This window comes from Meles meles, chromosome 16 (assembly GCF_922984935.1).
Source record: "Meles meles chromosome 16, mMelMel3.1 paternal haplotype, whole genome shotgun sequence".
In the NCBI taxonomy this organism is placed as follows: domain Eukaryota; kingdom Metazoa; phylum Chordata; class Mammalia; order Carnivora; family Mustelidae; genus Meles; species Meles meles.
Window position 1 is genome coordinate 62,073,320 of NC_060081.1, and position 6,107 is coordinate 62,079,426.

Here is a 6,107-nt window from a genome sequence, read left to right on the forward strand (position 1 = left end):
GCCCGCTTCCCCCTCTCTCTGCCTACTTGCGATCTCTGTCAAATAAATAAATAAAAATCTTTAAAAAAATAAAAAAAGATAAGGAAGACCCTCTTTCCACACAGTGCATTTGTTTTGGCATGTGGTTTTTGACTTTTAGAGGGGAAGAAAAGTGATTTTTTAAAAAGGTGGTCCACGTGGACGGGAAGTAGATCAGAGAAAAGCCACAAATGAGAAGTGCGTTGTGGGTCCTGCCTCCGGTTTCGGTTTCAGAGGCAAAGCCAACAGCCAGTCCCCAAATGAAACAGACAATCGTGAGTGAGTTCAACTTGTTTGGAGGGAACATAGCAACAATCTAGCAAAACTTGCAAAGACCCCAGCAGCCAAAGTATGGGCTTGTAAGAGAATTCCCACAGACATAGTCACACCGGCCCACAGTTCCCTTATCACAATGATACTATCGGCAGTATAGTTTAGCACAGCAAGAACAGAACTAATCTAAATGTCCGTCAAGAGAGGACCTGTCACACAAACCATGAATCCACATAATGGAATACTCTGCAGTCATTCAGACAGGGCAGATCTGCACTCCAAGTATGCTGATGTGAAACCAGCTCCAAGGTCAAGTTTTTGTTGTTATTTTCACATTCGTAGGAAACTCTTGAATGAGCCTCATTTGTGGACAGTGAGGTGAAGTTAGCCAGCTGCTCTTTATGTGATTTTTTGCAGTTCAGTCCTTCAAAGAATGGATAGTGAAATCAAGTCATTTCCCCTTCTGATATTTCTCCTTCTTATTTTTCTTTGCATAAAAGAGAACGTTATATATAAATGTATATGTATAACATTATATAGAAATATATGCATATATGGACATTATCAAAGAGAAGGGATATCCTGTGAAGGAAGAAATCAGACAATAAATTTTTTAAAAAGACTATGGAAATTAAAAATTGGAATTTGGGGGAGGGTGGGAGGCAACGCATTCTTTTCACAGAGCTGAGGCACGGCAGACCACTGTCTTCAAAATCGGGAATGGAACAAATCAGACACTTAGCTGCAGAAGAAAGCCCGGGGTCTTGGCTTTATAGCTTTTAATGTCTTTGGAATAGTCCTGGGCACCAAGTGCTTTTTCCAGAAGAGGCCAGAGAAGATCAGTCCCACTTGGTTTTTAAGGCCTTAGTCAGGCCAGTGGACAGCAGATGCTGGAGGGACACATCGTGGTGGGAGTACCCCAGGTTCTTCCCCATCCAGTTGTAAGTCTTAACCCCTGAACCCCGCCGAGGTGAACATAACCAGATTTGCCTGTTTGGGGTCTGCTTGTTGATCCCATAGGGTCCTGGACCTCCACCCAGTTTAACTGTTAAAACACCACTCCCAGACGAGACCTCACAGTCTTCCAACGCGTAAGGTCTTTCTGCGAGGTCTTCAACAAAGTCTGCTTAAGGAGTCCACGGTCTTCTCTGCCAGTCTTTCATGGACGGTCTCATCCAGAGAGCCAGGGTCCCCTGAAGTTCCCGCTGTCCGCACAGTCATCAAACAGACACCTGCTTTTTGACATTCACAATGTGATGGAGGCTATGGAGGCTCAACCAGCAGGCCCGGGTATGCAGGTCGCTGCAGTCCCCATGTGTGGGCCACCGTGGCCGTAAGGCGGGTGTCCTCCATCACCCTAGGAGGTGCCCCGTGGGGCAGGAGGGGATCAGCTGCAGGGAGTCGAGTGACCACATGCTGCTCACAATCTGCGGCCACTGTGCCCTCCCTCCAAGGTCAAAGACATGCAGAGTACAATATAGAGGACTCGTGTTATCATGTGCGCTTCTGGTGTCACAAAGGACTTCTGCAAAGACGAGAAAGACACTGCCTCTGGGACAGAAAGCTGGAGGCCTGGGGACAGTAGTGGAAGGAAGAGCTGTTGTCACCCTTTTATACCATTTGTACTGTTTTTATCATGAACGGATATTGTCCATAAGGATATTGTGTAAACAGTGGCGCCTGGGTGGCTCAGCTTGGTCCAGGTCGTGAGCTCGAGCCCCACTGGGGCTCTGAGCTCAGCACCAAGTGTGCTTAGGGTTCTCTCTCTCTCTCTCCCTCCCCTTTTGTCCCTCCCCTGGCTCACACCCTGTGCACACACACTCTCTCTCTCTCAAAAAAATAAATAAATAAAAGCTTTAAGAAAAAAAAAGGTTTTGTAATCAGTAAGCTTCAGCTCAGTTCTGGAAGAAGCTGAGGGGTGGGACTGATTTTAATCAGTCCTCCGGGATAAAGGACTAAAGACAGACACAATGTCCCTGATGCAGGTCAAGGTCTGCGCAGGCCTGCGGCACACCCAACAGAGAGGTCAAGTGGTCCCACCGTGAGGGAGAAGAAAAATGCCATGGCTGGGCCACCCCTGGGTATTCACAGGGTGGTATACACTCCTTATCTTTGGAAGAAGAGGGATTTCGGTGGTGGCCAGTGAGGAGACCAGTCCCAGGACGAGGTGGCAGAGGGCACACAAGTCAGATGTGTGCAGGATGCCTGGGAGGTCCCGATGAAGAGGTAGTGCCCATGAAATTGTGTCAAATGCACGCCTTCAGCACAGAGCTTGTGCGGGGCTTAAACCCTGCAGTTCTGACGCATGAACTTCCAATTCCCTGGACATGACCTCAAGTTTTGGCCAAAGGAGAAGTGAAAGTCACAATTAGGAGGTTTTCTCTTCTGCTGGTTTTGCATCTCTGGCAAGATGAGACGTCTCAGGAGGTCAGCTTGGGGGATGGTCCCCAATGCATTCGACCTCTCTGCCTAGTGCTCAGCAGGTCCCAGACACTCCAGTGCATTCCCAAATGTTATCTTATTTAATCTCCACAAAAATCCTGCAAGCTTGGTAACATTATGCCCATTTGGGGGATGGGATAGAGGCTATGGAGGGACAGTCATGTAGGTCCTTGATGCAAAGTCCGGCATCCCCAAGACTTGAACTGCTATCCTCACTCCTGACAGTTGATGGGACACTGTTATGAGCTGGATTGCCCCCCGCAAAATCATATGTTGAAACTGTAGCCCCCAATACCTCAGAATGTGATGCTGTTGGGAAATAGGGTCATTGCAGAGGTAATTGATTAAGATGGGTCATTAAGGTGGGCTTCTAATCCAACAGGACTGGTGTCTATTGAAAGAAAGAAATTTGGAGACAGCCACATGCCCAGAGAGAACTCCATGGACAATGAAGGCAGAAGCCACAAAATGCCAACAATTAGCAGAGAGCCCCAGGAGCGAGGGGAGAGGACTGGAGTGGATCTCCCTCACAGCCCTGAGGTGACTCAGTGCCCCCAATTCCTCGATCTCAGATGTCAAGGCTCTGGAACCTTGAGAAAATAAATTTCTGTTACTGAATCCTGCCAGCTTGCTCACCCTGTCACAGAGGCCCAGGAAACTGACATGGGCAGTCTGAGTCTGTTCTGTCTCCCCAACCACCCTGAAGTCCAAATCCATGAGCCCCCTTCATGTAGATCTCCATCCTCTGGCTGCTGCTGGAGCTCTGGGCAGAACCCAGACCTGAGCTGGCCAGGCTCCTGATTAAACTCTTTCCAGGAGGATGTCAACAAAGACCCTTACTATCCCTTCTCCAGACCATCTGACGGGAGAGAGGAAAAGATTCTTGACTGTTCCCCTAAACAAAACTGAGACAAAGGGGCCCCCAGAAGAATGGGGATGTCCTAGAGATGTAGGCACTGCGACAAGCAAAGAAAAGGCAAGGACCACTCCCCTGATGTCTCATCTTTCAAAGGGAAGTGAAACTAGACTTAACTCTGGCCACAGGCCTAGGATCAAGGACATATTGGGAGCTGCAAGTAGAGGACAATCCTCCCAAAGGTCGGTTCTTGCCTGGAACTGCTGCTTGGAATTGAGCACCTCAGTAACAGGACCCCCGGGGTCCTCAGTTTACCCACCCTGAGCTGATGGATATCAAGCTTGGTCGGTGCTGAGGAGCCTCCGCATGGGCCACCTCACCACCCCTGAGATACACGGAGAGGACTTCCAGCGCCCCCTGGTAGCCCCTCCCTCCTTCCTTACAGGTCAGAGTAGGGGAGAGGGAGGGACGGTTGCATGACGAGACAACCAGACCCCCCACACACACGTGCACACATGCATGCCCATGTAAGCACACACGCACGGATACACACATGTGCACGGATACACTCACGCACACACGTGCTCACATACCATTGCACATGTGGACATACATGTGCACGCACGGGCACATACATGCTTGCCTGCTCCAAGCCGTGAGAGCCTCAGATGCCTGCACGGGGCAGAGAGAAAGCATTGAGTGGTGGAATATGAGCTTCAGGTTTACAAGCACAGGACCAAGTTATAAATTAAACTGAACGTGATGGAAATGTTTGAATCAGGACTAAGAGGTCACGAAAGGAGCCACCATCCAGGGGAAAAGGAAAATTTAACACAACATAGAGATGATCAATGGTGGGAAAATGAAAACGCTTCCTTGTTCATACTTCAGCCAGGCTATCCAGACCCTTCAAGAGGTGATTCTGTCCATGTTTATGCCTGGTCTTCGGCCACACTCTCGTTCATTCCTGCCTCTCACCCTATAGTTCCTTGTGCTTTCCAGGATGTGCAGTGCTGCCTCAGGCTTCCGTGTCTTGGCTCATTCTGTTCCCTCCGTCCAGGATACCTTTCCTCTCTGCGACTATTTACCAAACTCCTACACGTACTTCGAAACCCAGACCAAGTACCTCTCTTGTCTTGATTGCTCCCTCTCTGGGCTCCCATGGGCTCTAGGATGTAAGATGTCAAATCACCTTCGATGTCTTACCCCAGTGGAATTTCATGTTGATTTGTTTCAGAGACAATAGGAGCCAATGGGATGCAGAAAACGGTTGAGAGCCACACCCCTCGCTGTCTTTCTTGTTATACGGAGTGACTATGGAGCCACGTGGATGTGTTTCCTATGCGAAGAAAATTAAAGATACGATACAATACAATAAAAGGATTGGTCCGGGGCTGCTGGGTGGCTCAGTGGGTTAAAGCCTCTGCCTTCAGCTCAGGTCATGGTCTCAGGGTCCTGGAATCAAGCCCCGCATCAGGCTCTCTGCTCAGCAGGGAGCCTGCTTCCCCCGCTCTCTCTGCCTGCCTCTCTGCCTACCTGTGATCTCTGTCTGTCAAATAAATAAACAAAATCTTTAAAAAAAAAAAAAGGATTGGTCCGGCAGCTGTGTGCACTGTTCTACAATAAACAGGAGTGAAGTACTGACACATGAAATACCATGGATTCCTCTCAAAGAGTTAAAGCTGCGTGAAAGAAGGCAGTCAGCACAGTTGGGATGCAGACTGCTCCGTTCCATTCACACAAAGCTCTGGAACAGGCAAAATGAACGGATGGTCTCGGAAAGCAAGTCCATGGTTTTCAGGGGTAGGAGGTGGGATCAGAGATTGGCTGGGAAGAGGCACGAGGGAGATCCTTGGGGTGATGCAAGTGTTTTTATCTTGATGATGATGTGGGTACGCGGATATATACATGTGTCAAAACTCATGGACTGTACACTTAAAATGTCTGCATTTATTGCATATACATTATACCTTAATAAAGTTGATTTAAAACAATGTAGGCAAGAGAAAAAAAAAATGTGGAGCCGTCCAGAGCCTAGAACTGTAAAATCCATTTGTTGTATGTGTGGCCTGGCTGGCAATGGTCTCCCGTGGATCAGTGGGGACCGGCAGGCTCCGGGGGAGCCAGAGCGCAGGCTCAGCAGGAAGCTGGTGGAAGGTCCAGTTGGAGAAATCAGAGCCAGGCTGTGACGGCCAGCCTCAGCTGCCACGCTGGATGTTTACATTTCAATCCCTAGGTAATGAATGGGGAGTGAGTGGAGGCATGCCGCTAGACAGAGGTGTTGCAGGGAGGGTCCTCGGGCAGCACTGGGCCGCAGAGCTTGGAAGAGGAAGAGGCTGGAGGCGGTGGCCCCACTTCCGCTACCCTCCGGCCAGAAATAAACCTCAAACAATTTCACAAGCAAACTTCTCCCCATCTCGACTTGCTGAAAATTGGGCTGCCGCAAAGCCTTCAACCTTCCCCACCCTCTCTCCCAACAGGCTCCGTTCCTCATCTGGCTGCAGGTCTTATAAGCGCT

The 6,107-nt window shown here is 49.3% G+C and overlaps 1 pseudogene; it reads right to left on the reverse strand.

The window, feature by feature from the left end:
* Positions 1–1,070: 1,070 nt before the first annotated feature.
* LOC123926634 lies at positions 1,071–1,606 on the reverse strand (annotated as a pseudogene).
* Between the last annotated feature and the right edge of the window lie 4,501 nt (positions 1,607–6,107).